General features: G+C 41.1%; 1 protein-coding gene across 6 annotated transcripts in view; it reads left to right on the top strand.

Moving 5' to 3' along the window:
* Positions 1-1,089: 1,089 nt before the first annotated feature.
* The window catches only part of LYN (LYN proto-oncogene, Src family tyrosine kinase), a 50,853-nt gene continuing 38,541 nt past the window's right edge, over positions 1,090-13,401 (top strand). For 2 of the 6 annotated variants that reach the window (XM_074818963.1, XM_074818952.1), the window contains exon 1: positions 1,090-1,277. The gene's annotated coding sequence lies outside the window, so the exon portion shown is untranslated. Of the gene's footprint in view, positions 1,278-1,484; positions 1,504-6,612; positions 6,662-13,401 lie in introns of those variants that run through there. The other 4 variants (XM_074818982.1, XM_074819011.1, XM_074818991.1 and 1 more) reach the window with 4 other exon arrangements.

The following is a 13,401-nucleotide window of genomic DNA, read 5'->3' as shown; positions in this document are numbered from 1 at the left end:
ACTGCAGCACGTACTAGAGTGAAGTGATTGTGCCAGTTGCACATCACCATAAGTGAAGGCTTTTACATCAGTGTCAAAGATCTGTGAGCCCTACTGACATGATTTAGGTCATTTTCTTAAATCCACAGGGGGTGAGCTGCATTGAGCCTTTTCAGCTACTTGGCTGCCCTGCTGGAAGTGCTCACCAGCTTCCCAGTCTGCTCCAGCTCACAGTTCAGCCTTACTGGTGGACTTCAAGAAAGGATACAGAGATACCTTGAAGCATCTTGCACCTTGTACCTAGCACCACTTTGACTGCTCCCCAAACTTGTTCCACTGTCTTCAACACTTTATATGGGAAGCTTAAATGCTTTTTGTTTGACATTCTGCCTTTGAAATCTCCATGACCTGAACTTGTCCAGCTGGTCTGGCAGTACACATATGACACCTTGACTCCAGTTCTTGTAGATCTTTTCAGCTGCATCCTCTGGGCATTATTGCCACACATTCATATTTCCTGTTTTGCTGACCTAGGAGATTTTATTTCACTTTTCAACAGGCTAGTAAATCATTCTTTAAAAAAAAAAAAAAAAGAAAAGAAAAGAAAAAAAAAGAAAAGATGGATAAATGAAAGGATAGCCTTACTTGTTCTTTTCTTCCAACTCAGCCTCCAATGGACCTTAGAAGTTGCTATAGCTGAGTTTTGGAGAAGTTCATGATGGCTTTTTAGGCAGCTGGTGGAACAAGACAGCCTTTCCTGTTCTGCCTCCCAACCTCAAACGGTTTTATTTAGTTCTATCTTTTAATGGAGGCTCGCTCGCCTCACGAAGTTTGCTCTGGGGCACTGGGGCGCTCACTCCTTTCCTACCGCAGCTCCGCCGGCCCCGGGGCACCGGGGCAGAGCCGTACCCCCCGCACCCCTTCCACACCACCTCGGCCCCGTCGCACCCCCCCTCCCCCTCTCCGCGCCGGCAGCCGCGGGGGCCGGGGCCGCCCTCCCTCCCTCCCCTCTCCCTCGCCCCGCTCCCCTCTCCCTTCGCAGCCCCACATGCAAATCTACCCCGGTTGCAGGAAGTGGTGCGGCCCGGCTGCGAGCCAACCGCCGGCCGCCCTGCCCGGTTCCTCCGCCGGCCGCCCCCTCTCCCGGCCGGCGGGGCAGCAGCGCCGCGCCCCGCTCGCACACCGAGACCGGCCCGGCCCGGCCCAGCCCCGCCGCCCCCGGGACACCCGCCCCTCTCGGCGCCCCGGCGGTAACCGTGGAGTTCACCCGCTGCCGCTCAACTTTCGTACCCGGGAAAGTAAGTGCCTTCGCCCGGGAGCGGCCGGCGGCGGGGGGCAGCCCCAGCCCTCCCTCCCGGCTTCTCCCGCGGGGGGTGGAGGGGGCACCGGGTGGGACAGAGGGTGCCCGGCCGGGCTGCCTCTGTGCCCCCCACCCCCGGCACGGCGGGCACAAGGTGCTTTTCGGGGCGGCTTGCCCTCGCTTCTGGCTCCCGGAGGAGGTGCTGCTGCCGCCTGAGCTGCCCGGTAGGACTGGATGGGGTCTTAAAGGAAATACGGCAACTGGGAAGAGGAAAAAAAAAAAAAAAATCATTCCCGAAAGCACGATTTACTTCTGATTTGCCTCTTGCCGCTTTGCCCGGCTTCTGCTATGATCTGGAGCGCTCGGGTGCCTGCTGGCTGTTTTGTGCTGGAAAGCGCTGATCAAAGTCTGCAGTCGGTGTTTCAAGCCAAGGCGATAGCCTTGACTTAGGCGAGACAATGTGGCCTCTGGGTATTCCTTCTTAAACGGCTTTTTACTAGGAGAGTAATTCCTGGAGCGTCTTCCAAGTTAAAGCTGCTTCATCTTAACTGTATGTTCAAATGTGCTTTAGCTTAAAAGCAAAACGAGAGAATGGTACTCTGATGTTTGGTGCATGGTGTTTCCTGCTGGCTACTATTGTAACGGTACTGTATGCCTAAGGAATAATGGTCTCGAGGGGTTTTCTCCTTCCAGTTTTAATTTAGGATCTGAAAATCAAACTAGATCTCCCTAGCTGATCCCGTACCTTCAGCAGAGCAATTAAGAGTTTCTGTTGAAATTGCATCTTTTATGTGTTTGCAGTGAATGGGTTTGCAAGAACTCATCTTTCTGCTTCACTCCCCTCTGTTGGCACTGAAGACCAAAGAGATTAACACATTAACACTTAAAACTTGTTTAGCCGGATCATATTACTGTGGGTATACATAGGGAGCACAAAGGTTGAGTTCTTATTCTGTTACTTTATCTGAAGCCCCAAATCAATATCCCATCTCTTGACTTTCATTCCCACCTTTGAAAAAAAGAAACCATCTCACCAATCTTAATGTATTTTAGCACACTGTAATAAAAATTGGAAATTACATTTTTTTAGCTTGATCCCATAGAGTAATTTAAAAATCTTAATGTTAGTTGCAAGTATCTGTAAAGTATGAGTGCCAGACAGGTAAGTCAGACCTCATTGTAGTATCATTAAAGAGTTATTTTAAAAAAAAAAAAAAAAAAAAAGGAAGATTTTTGTTGGGAAATTGCAAAGCTATGTTGGGAAAATGTAGCTCAGTTTTATGGAAGGAATAGTCAAATTGTGTTTGTGTGAATTGTTTCCAACCCAGTATTGAATGCAGAGTAGGCGTTACTTACCTCTTAATGTGTTGAGACTTTGTATCTTTATAATAGGATCTAATCCAATAGCAGGACTGAAAATATGGATGAGAAAAAAAATCAAGTAGTTTAATCTGAAAAAAATAGCAATAGGCTAGAAATCAGTCAGATACTGTTAATAGGTTGTTATGAAATCTTAGGCAAAGATTAAAAATAATGAACTCTGAGATCCACAGATGTCTCATTCTATGGATCTCTTTTTCTTTCTCCATTTCAGCTTTGTGAGCTGCAGACTAGTTGGAAAAGAATTCTTGATTTACTAACATAAAGATCTATTTTAATTGTGTGCCGTTGAGGTACATTTTTTTTAACTGTAATGGTGTAGAACAATCATCTTTTTCTGTATAGTAGCTGGCTGACCTGAAGTTATTTTGCTTTTCTTCTGTAGCTTTTTTGAGTAAATAAGTTTTGAGGTTTTTTCCTATATAAACATACAGAGGACAAGGTAAGGCTTAGGCCTTTCCTTGTAAGCTCCTTGGCCAGTGGAGTTGGGCAATGACTTTTTCTGACAGTGCAATGAATTGTGAAACTTTCGCATACAAACCCCATTGCCCTTAAGATGTTTAATATTGTTTTTTAGTGTTACCCTTTCAAGAGAGTTTCCATAAATGTGAAAATCTTTCTTGCATGTATTTATGAATAAGTATTTATGAATGTATATGTGATTCTTTCATAACACTTTTTCCCAGCATTTTATCTATGTAATTGAAGTGAGCTATCTTCCTATGGCATTATAAGATAAATGGCATCACAGAACAGCAAGTGTTGTGGGAAGCAATTCCTAAAATAGACAATGAAAAAGGTCCAAGGTCCTCCTGTCTCAGCTTAGTAGCTGATCTTCAGTGGGGTTGCTCACAAGACCAGAGACGCTACATCTGGTCTTGTGCTGCACATCAGAGAGCAGCATTTGACCTCTCTGTAGCTATTCAGGAAAGTTTAAGAACTGCAGTATTTAATCTCAGATGTGATTCCATTTCTGTCACAAAAGGGAGATGTTTTCCTATCTGTACTTTGCATGTTATTTGGAATCTTAGTGGGCATCTTTGAGGTTTTTGGATGGAAACATGTTGACCATGAACCAATTTTTATTTTTCTCAAAGGGCCAGGTGATCTGGGAAAGGGGTGAGGTCTTTCCTTCTTTCCATATGTGCATATTCTGAGTGACTGAGTGACTTTATTTCTTGTGTCCAAGGAATTGTAGAGCCAGTTTTACTCTTGAGCTTCAGGGAGCCCTTTGCAAAACTGAATGAACACAGAAAATAAGCAGATCAGGAATAAATAGTAAATAAAGACATGGGGTGGGTATTAGATGTAGACTGGGATTCCTAGCACTCTGCTCTAGTAGCCTGGCTGTACACAGAGGTGTATTTCTGCAGCACCAGTGATCCCTGAAGGATGTGAGCTGTCACGTGCTAACGCAAGGGATGGGAGGAGAATCCACTGGCCGGGGGATCCTGAGGGTTGTGTGAGCTTTGTGTGCAGTAGGTGATACTTCCTTCTGAAGCTATGGAGCCGAGTGTGTCAATAATTACATCAAACCATGTGACTCTGTTAAGTAGTATTTATTGTTATTTCACCCCTATAGGATTTCTATCTCTAAGAAGAACAGCTTCATTCTGTAGAAGAACCAGTTGCCCCACTGAGAATTAGGATTTTTCTCATGCTGATCATATTCCTACTTCCTCTTTCTCCCATTATTTGTGTCCCCTCTTTCATGAAGGTGTAGGAGGGCTAGAGATGGTATAGAAAGAAAGGCTTCCACACTTGTCAAGCCATGCCACAAGAAACTACGTAGATAAAAAATGTAAAATTACTTTTCTATGAAAACAGTCTTTAGTGAGGCATACAAGGAGGAGACAGCCATATTGTAAACAGTAATGGTACCTTCTCAAAGAAATCAGCTTCTACAATAAAAGGCAAATACAATGTAACTGTCCTTAGTGTGACTGTTCCTAGTTTAAACTTAATTGTCCTTCAGGGAAGGATGGAAGGGTCTGTGCTTTCATATTTATTTTTGCCTGATTCAAATACATTTCCTGTTGACATTGTCATTAAATGCTGTAATTTCCGAGGCTGAATCATTCACAGTGGTGTTCGGCATCTTTCCTGAAAATGTGGGTTCATGGAACAAAATGCAAAGGCAGGATTCTTCTCCTGTTGGAACATTTCCTCCAAATATTTATGAGATACTTGTACTTGTTGTGTGCCCTAAAGAACTACTCATAGAGGTAAATAGGTTAGTATTTTTGTCAGCCAAGCGTCAGAAGAGAGACGGTATTTTGACATTAATACTTTGCTGGGGAGAGAAGGAGGAAGAGACCAGGGAAAGGTGGAGGGGGGAAGGGTAGATCTCATTTCTTTGGGGGAAAAAGGGCAGACTAGCACCATTCAGGCCAGTATTTGCCATACCTTAGGTCAGCGTTGTCTATCTTTTTCAAACTGCTGGCATCTTAAGTATCTACAATTGGTTCCTGTGTTTGTGCAGCATACTATCTTACTTCTTCTGTTCAAAGGACTCAAATGATAAACAGTCTGAGCAATGTGTCCTTCTTCCTCTATGGTCTCTGCCGTGTGTAGCATGAAGCTCCTTCTTCCTGTCTAAAGTCTGGTGGATATGTTGTAGAGTTTGCTGCTGCTTTTTACTGTGCAAGTTCTTGTGACCAAACCATTTCTTGAAAGTGCCTGTGGTAGCAAACTGTGCTATCTTAAACTGGAAAATGTGATAGCTCACCACAGGGGTTGAAGTATCGGATGCAGCTTCTCCTCTGGAATGATGCTTTCTGCAGTTTTCTTTATTTTAGAGGTCTACTGGAAGTCTAGACACGATAAAAGTTTGGAGGGAATGGACTCCCTCTGGGATGTCCTTTGCTGTTTTAAAAGAAAGCTGTTTCAGGAAGTTCAACAGAAACATGTTCTGTTAAGTGGGCTTTCTGATGTGGCATCTATAATATATTGCTTTGCTTTTCATGTTTCCTTCATTAGTCTGTACAGATAGGTGTATACAAACCTGTCTGATCATTTGTTTTATGAAATCTTATTCAAGCTTTTTCTTGGGCGTAAGCTGAAACAATATGGTATTACGGGACTTAGTGCAGAAGTATATTTGGCTGCTAAGCAGGTTTGTTCTTTCCATGTATGACTGTACTAGGGGCTTAGAACAAAATTAATATTAAAAGGTAAAGAGTATGTTTGAGTGAATGCCTACATAATGATAACATCTATAAATCAGTAGGTCTGACCTATGACTAAGTTTTATTCTGTTCAGACAAAGAAAGTATTTCCTGGTAGTATCGACCAAATAGGAAAAGATCTGAATAGTAGCACATCTATTATATTTATTGAAAATGCCTGCTTGAGTACACCTTGCCAGCAACATGAGGCTTACATTCATTAGATTCAGTGGACAGAAAATAGTTTTCTCCTGAGAAATCCCAGCCTTACCATGTGTCTTGAGGGGATTTCTAAAACCCTTCAGTGAGTACTGAATGCCCTAGGGTAGCTGTGATTCAGGTGTGAGCAGAGGAGAGCTGGAGAACAGGGTTAAGTGATCACCAGAGCTGGTGTCAGTGTCACTGAGGAAGTGAAAGTTTTTGGTAAACACACAGGAAGGGGATGGGCAGGAGAAAGAGGAAATCCTATGTTGGATGTTCTGGGTTCAGCTTGTTCAAAATACATTGCAAGAGTCATTTGAATGTGCCGTTATGGCGTAGTAGAGCATGCAAATGAGATTCAAAGTACAGTTTTGTAACTACAGACCTACCATTGCAAAAGAGCTGTTAAACTATGCAAAGGCTAGAGAGAAGCATTGCAGCCCATGAGGGGTATAGGAAAACTTGCCTTTTAAGCAACTCTCCTGCTGTATTGCTGGTGTGGCACTTTGTCTTCCTTTTTCTGTTGTGCAAGGTCTTTGCTCTGTCATTGATTTCCAGCTGTATTTGCACTGGCTGTGAGGGAGACTGCAGCCGCTGTCCTGGCACCGGAGGAGAAGCACCAGGCCATACTGAGGTGAATGCTAAGCCTGTTTCTCTTGGGATGTGGATGGTCTGATCGATGGTTTCTGCTAGGGAGGTGGTGGACAGCAGTATTGCTGCTAGGCGTGACCAGGAGAGCTTGCCTCTTCTGAAAATGTCCCACAACATTTCCTTGGTAGCGGTTCCTGTCCCTCTGCCATGACACTTACAAGTGTGTCTGAAAAAGTCTTAGAGCCAAACTGCTTCAGATGTCTTCATTAGTGCTGTTTGTTTGGGGCTTTTTCTCCCCAGTTTCCTGGAAAAAGCCATGTTTCAGTCTTTGTCCTGCTGTAGCAGTACGCCCTTCCTACCGCTGTTTCCTTTTTTCTTCTCCCACCATTCTTTTATTTCCTCAATATCATTCTGCTGTTTCTTTCTCTTCAGCTTTGTCTTTGCGACTGTCAGTGGTGTAAGCTGTTTATTTCGTCTCTTGATTTAGATCTCTGTGCAGCAACTTTTCTTTTTCTCCTTCCAGAAAATTTAGTCTCAGCAGCTTTCATAATCTAATTATCATTTGTAATCTACTTATGCTACTTTATCAGGGAATATGCACTCAGAAATATGTACCCCCAGCCTCTTGAAGAGGTGTGAAGTCCAATGGAGTACCAAGCTGGCAGTACTGACATGGTCTTCACAGTGTTTTAAGAAGTTTGTGCCTCCTTAAAGGGCAGCTTTGTACCACTATAGATGGCCAGCAAGACTCTTCTATCTAGGACATGTATTATGTGTAGGTGTAATTTGTCTTTAGAGACAACTACTACTGTTTACCACATCTGATTTCAAATGGTGACTTCAAACAGATTAGTTTCTTCCTTGAAAATGGTCAGCATGGGTTGTCTGCTACCCCTTTGCCATTCTGCAGTGTTGCTTTGACCTCTTCTGGTCATGTTTAATTTCTGTTGTATGCAGGTTTTTCTGTGCTGTGTAGTGCCACATGTGAAAGGTTTTTGGGCCAGCATTGAACCTCCTTGTAAATCCACCTGGTTCAGGGAAGCAGAGCATGGATTTATTGGCATGTGTGCTGACCTGTGAAGAAGAAACCAAGGCTTGGTATTGTGGGGGTATGGTGCTATGGCACCAGCTCTTATTCCATGCCCCATATGCTCTGTCGCCACAGAAAGTGAAACTTAAGAAATTTGTCTTCGGGAAGGCAGTGCAATTTTGAAGAACCAATTCAGCAGAGCCAGCACCAGCAGAAAAGAGATTCGGTTGGTGAACAAGTGGGAAAAAGGGGCTTCAGGTGAGGTGTTTCTGCTCTCGATGGCACATTTGAGCAAGTCTGAGGGCATTGGATACAAGTGTCAGAAAATGCAAAATTCAGCATTTGAATAGCTTATTTGAATCAGAGATCAGAACAGTATTCTGTTCTGTAATGTATTTTAAAATGTACAATGGCAGTATTCTCTTGCTAGATTTAGATGGGTGAAAAGTCCTTTTCCTTACTCCTGCAATAAAAGCAAAAATACCAAGATGCTTACTATGATATGACATAGATAAATTTCTCCTTTGAGCACAGAATATAGTTTTGGTGATCTGACTATATGATGTTTATTACATGTTCTGTATCTTGTCATACTGATTGAGATTTGCTTTCCTAGGGACTGTAATTGTCTCTGTCCCAGTAGTTATCATCCTTTGCATTTTTATTTGATTGTTTTTTCTCCTTTTATCTCTCTGCTTCTGTAGTCTTCCCCCTTCATTTATTTCTCAGCATCAACCCCAATTCTGACTTCTCAGGGATTTCAGCCTCCTCTCCTACACCTTTTCTCATATGGTTTGTGTCGTCCTGAGGACTTCCCGTGCATGCCTAACAATGAGGCAGTTTACTGGTTTTTAAAGCATCTTCTTTGCACAATGCTTAATTCTATGAAATTCAGATGTAAATTCATTGTGGACTCATAACAGTTCTCCTGAAATAAACTTGGGTAACGATCGTGAACACTGATTTATTCTTACTTCTCCCTTGGAAAGCTGACTGCATGGGCTGTGAGTGCTAAAGTCACATATAAACAATGGGGCTTGTGCACAGTCTAAGATGTTTTTGTTAGGTACAGTGTAATCACATGGCCTGCCTATGACCTATGTATTTGAAGTTACAAATATTCTAAACTTAAATGAGCAGCCAGTATGGTCATAATAAGAATGCTGTAAAATTCTTTCAGTCTGCGGTATGAATGTGAAAATAATTCTTGTCATGGACCTCCAGTTTGCCATGAGTCTAAATCTGCCAAAATTATCATGCGTGCTGTCCTACTCATTAAGGTCCATGTCCTGCACTTTCTTTAGAAAGTCTTGGCCTGAGTCTCTGAAAGTCTGTAGAGCTCCTGCAAGTTATGTGCAGTCACTTAAAGGGTCAGAGCTGGGTTCAGTGGAACTGGCTGTGGTTGTAACTGGCAGGTCTTTATCTGCTATCAATTGCAAGGCTCTTGACCATTAAGCAGGACTAGAAACAACAGAAAATACTAAATGCTGTGCAATCCAGTAATGATACGTGTGAATACAGTAATGTTGGTTGTTTTTAGATAGAGAAAACAAAAAGTATCAAGGCAAAGTCAAAATAGTAGCAGCAGTCAAAGTATCAATCAATTTCTGAAAATGAAATAACATATTGAGCAAATGCAACATGCTTCTTCAAGTCAGTCCTTCACTCAGAACTTCTATTTAGTGTAGAATAACATCTCTCAAGAATAAAAGATCTTTAATCAAGTTAATATCCTTGCGTAGCTGCTGTCCTGGTGATTTGGGGAACTCTGTATTCATTCTTGCCCTTGAGAAAGATCATCTGCACAGACATACATGTGTTTAAAATCCAAGGTCTTGACTTCTTCCTTAGAACATTTGAAGCAGGAACAATCAAGTGAACCATCACACCAGCGAATCACAACCCTCAAAAGAGAGCTTCCAGATTCCCAGTGTCACTCCTCTGAAAATGGGAAGAATGTAAAATATTCTTCATTTTGGTTAACTTTAGAGAAACTTCTTATTCATGCTCATGTATGCAACATGTGAAAAACATGCATAGAAACTTGGATGTGAATTCTTACTCCATGTTCATTCAGTGACATATTTCCTTTTACACTCTTACTGTCACCCCAGCTTGAGCATGTAGTTTCACAAGACTTTAAAGTATGCTTTTGTCTTTACATGCCAGGCTTTCAGACCTGGATCAGTGGCAATTTGCAGTCCTTCAGGACTGTTGGTAGGCTTACGCAGAGCATACTCATATCTATCCAAAAAACCCTGATCTCAAGGTCTTCCTCTAAAAACCTCAGAAAATTACTCGTGATATAGCTCTTTTAGTTCTGTTTATCGTATTTGCATCAAACTGTTTGTTCAGACAACATCCTTTGGTGCCCCTGCATGTATACCAAATTGCAACAGTTGCTTAGAACAGTTTGCTAAGCTGGGCGAGAAATGGACTGGAACATGCCTGTTAGATTCTTGCCCGCTAAGGAATATAATTAACACAGAGTTTAAAATTAAGTAAAATAGAGAAGTTATAAATAGACCTCTGTGAAGTGTCAGAACCTGGAGTACAATCTTACACTCTTGAAGTTAAGGGAGGTTCTGCTACTTACATCAGTGAGAACAAGACAAGGTGGTTCCTCACAGAAATACTTACACAGTTGGTGCTGAATGTTCTTCTAGTATCCCTGTAAAGATTAAATAGCACAAAACTTCATTTCTACTAGTGTAATTTTCTGGCACTGGATTTGACGCTGTCTGATTTTTTTTTTTTTTTTGAGAACTCTTGCAACTTCCTCTTGCGACTTAAGAAAACTTGTCCAAGGTTTGCAAACTTCCAGGAGAAACTGGACTCTGAGTAAGAGTATTGGCCCACGTCAGCATGAATGATTTAGCCCCAAATCGTGTTTTCATTGACATGTTGTGATAATTTCATGATCTTTGAGTTTTCTTTACAGTATAACAATGGGTTTGAATTACAGGCTCATCTCAAAGCTAGAGATCACATCTACAAAAGACTCTTTATTACCAGCAATATCTTTAACTAGTTGAAGGCCATGTTCATAAATAACCATCTTCTTCACTTAAGTCATAGTAGCTATTAATGCTTCTCCCTAACATTCATCTGGGCATGTGGAGGTTGAGCATTAAGGTGCCTTTCTTGGATGAGATGAAGGTTTCAAGTATCAACTGCTACCTGCAAATATACCTTACTATGTGCCTTCTGGAGGAGGTGGACAGAGTAACAAATTTCAGTTAAAGAGCTAGCTGGGGTGCAGCCTGATGATGATATTAAAGACACACCTTAATTTTCCCCAAACTCACTAAATGTTAGCAAGCTGTTCACATCGTCCCATGTTGTCTTCTAAGGATCAGTGAAACAGGGAGAAGCTAACTCTGATTTCTCTTTCATGTATCACATAGTAAATGCAAACATTGGGTACTGCAAAGCAGCTCATTCAGGGCCATGAAGTATCATCATCATGAGCCTTGTTGCACACCTCTGAACTGCACCTGGTTTGGGGGAGGCTAACTGTGTGTGTGTGAAGGAGAAGGGAGAGTGAGGAGCTAGGTAAATACTGTTGGGAAGTGAAGAAGGATAGGTCCCAGATCTGTGTTCTCCAAAGAAACTGTGTGAAACTTGTCCTTCTGCCCTTCTGTCATGTCACTTGTTATCAGGATGACTTCATTTGGGCTGTTCCTGGACCTTGCTCCAAAATCTTGTTGTTTTTATGGGTAGTTTATCTTTTTCCTATGCCACAGTGATTAAAAAGGAAGGGGAGAAGGATCCTTATACTACTGGTAGATGTAGACATCTATAAAGCTCAGGGCAAATATTAGACTACTGAAACTTTAGCGCACTGCCATTATTGGCCAAAGACATCAATTTAAAGCTGAAAAAATTGCATGTGAGTCATAGATACACTCAGCTTGGACTGTAGATGTAGTCCTTGGGGTTTGCTAGCTGGAGTGAGACACTTCCTAATACTTCAGAAAAATGTCAATCCTCTTCAATGTAGCAGTTTGGCCAAATTTTCATCTGGCAATGGAGATTTGGTTATATGGAGCTGCTGTTTGTCATTACTAAGGTTTTTCTTTACTGGTAAAGAAAATGACATTTTTACTTACAGTTTGCATGGCACTTTTAAGTCTGTCAAGTATTCTGGAAACATTCCCTTTAAGTTGGTTAACATGTTGGTAAAATTTTTTTTTGTTCCATTTCATATGATCCTTTTGAAGAATTTGATAGAAGTATTTATTCTGTTATGACAAATTAAGATGATATTTGACTTTTCCCCTATCTTCAAAAGATACAGTACAGAGGAAAAACGTTGAGGAAATGGAAGATGCAGTTGCCTGAGGGCTGGCAAAGTGAATTAATTCACTGTTGATATTGATTCAAAATTCTGGAGGATGCAGTTGAGGCAAATGATTGTAATAAAATCAAGTGAGTGTTATAAGGTCAGAAAACAGATGTTAGCTTAATGTAAGACTCAGTTTAAAATCAGTGCCAGAAATACTGACTACATGAATCTGGAATATTTTCATAATATATAAGGTCTATTATGCAATGTTAACAATATTACAATCTTGTGTGGATTAACTTTCTTGTGTTTTGGTATTTTTCTTCAATTGAATAAACAAGAAAGAGAATCAGTAGTTTGTATAAATTATATTCTGCTTCATTTAGATGTAATGTTTTGATTCAGAATTTTGTTTTCATCCTTTTGCAAGCATTATAACATTATTATACTACCACAATAACACTAGTTATTTTCAGTGTTTCTTCTTGATTTTTTTTTGTGGTTTTCTGTTTGTTTGGTTTTTTACCACTGCCAAAATTCCTGCATATGAAACCAAGCTTTTAACAAACCTACATAAAAACTGTGGTGGATTTGTAGAAAAATAGAAGATGCTTCTTTCTTGGTCAAGGCCCACTACCCTTATTAGAGCTACCTTTTGTGTCATCAACTATGATGGTGTTTATTATATATGTTTTGCTGTCATTTATGACTTCCAACAAAGATCATGTATCATTTAGTTGATCACTGAATAAACTTATCCTCTCCCCAAAGACTTAAAGGCCAGACAGGCAAAGGTTGAACTGTGGATTAGTATCATTTGATTATAGAAAACTGTTTACCTGAACTGATACAGTTAGTTTTACCAAAGCACTCCTATTTCAAAGGCTGCAGAGGAAAGTACATAATCCTCAGATCTCAACTGACCACACCAGGTTTCTATAGAACTGTATTGGATCGCTTCATACTTAGAAGTTTGAGGTTTGATAACTTAAGTAACTTCTTTTTCATTTAGTATAGCGATGTGTTAATTAATGTTGGTTATTACACAGCTAAAATGCCTGGTCTAGTAACTAAACAAACAAAAAAAATTAAAAATGGAGGGAGTGTATAGGAGAAAATGTTTTTCATTATATGATATGATTGTACTGCTCATAATGGGTCTGCCTTTCCCAGAAACACATCAATACAACAGTCTACAGACTACAATCAGTGCAGCAACTCCAGGTATTTTCTCTCACCAGAAGTTTCTTGTCCTTATCTCAGCTGTTGGGAGATTTTTGCTGTATGATGTAATACACGGTCCACTTCCACTATAGTCAGATGGCAGCACACCTTTTTTCCCTGTTCTGACTTGAATTTTTATTTAAAGAACTTTTAAGTTAGAAAGTGTACTCGAGTTATGAAAGTTGCAGAGTCCTACCCCTGATTTCAATATGCAGGCCAATGTGGGAAAGGACACCAAATG

Source organism: Strix aluco, chromosome 1 (assembly GCF_031877795.1).
Source record: "Strix aluco isolate bStrAlu1 chromosome 1, bStrAlu1.hap1, whole genome shotgun sequence".
NCBI lineage: Eukaryota > Metazoa > Chordata > Aves > Strigiformes > Strigidae > Strix > Strix aluco.
This window is presented reverse-complemented; position numbering and strand designations above follow the sequence as displayed.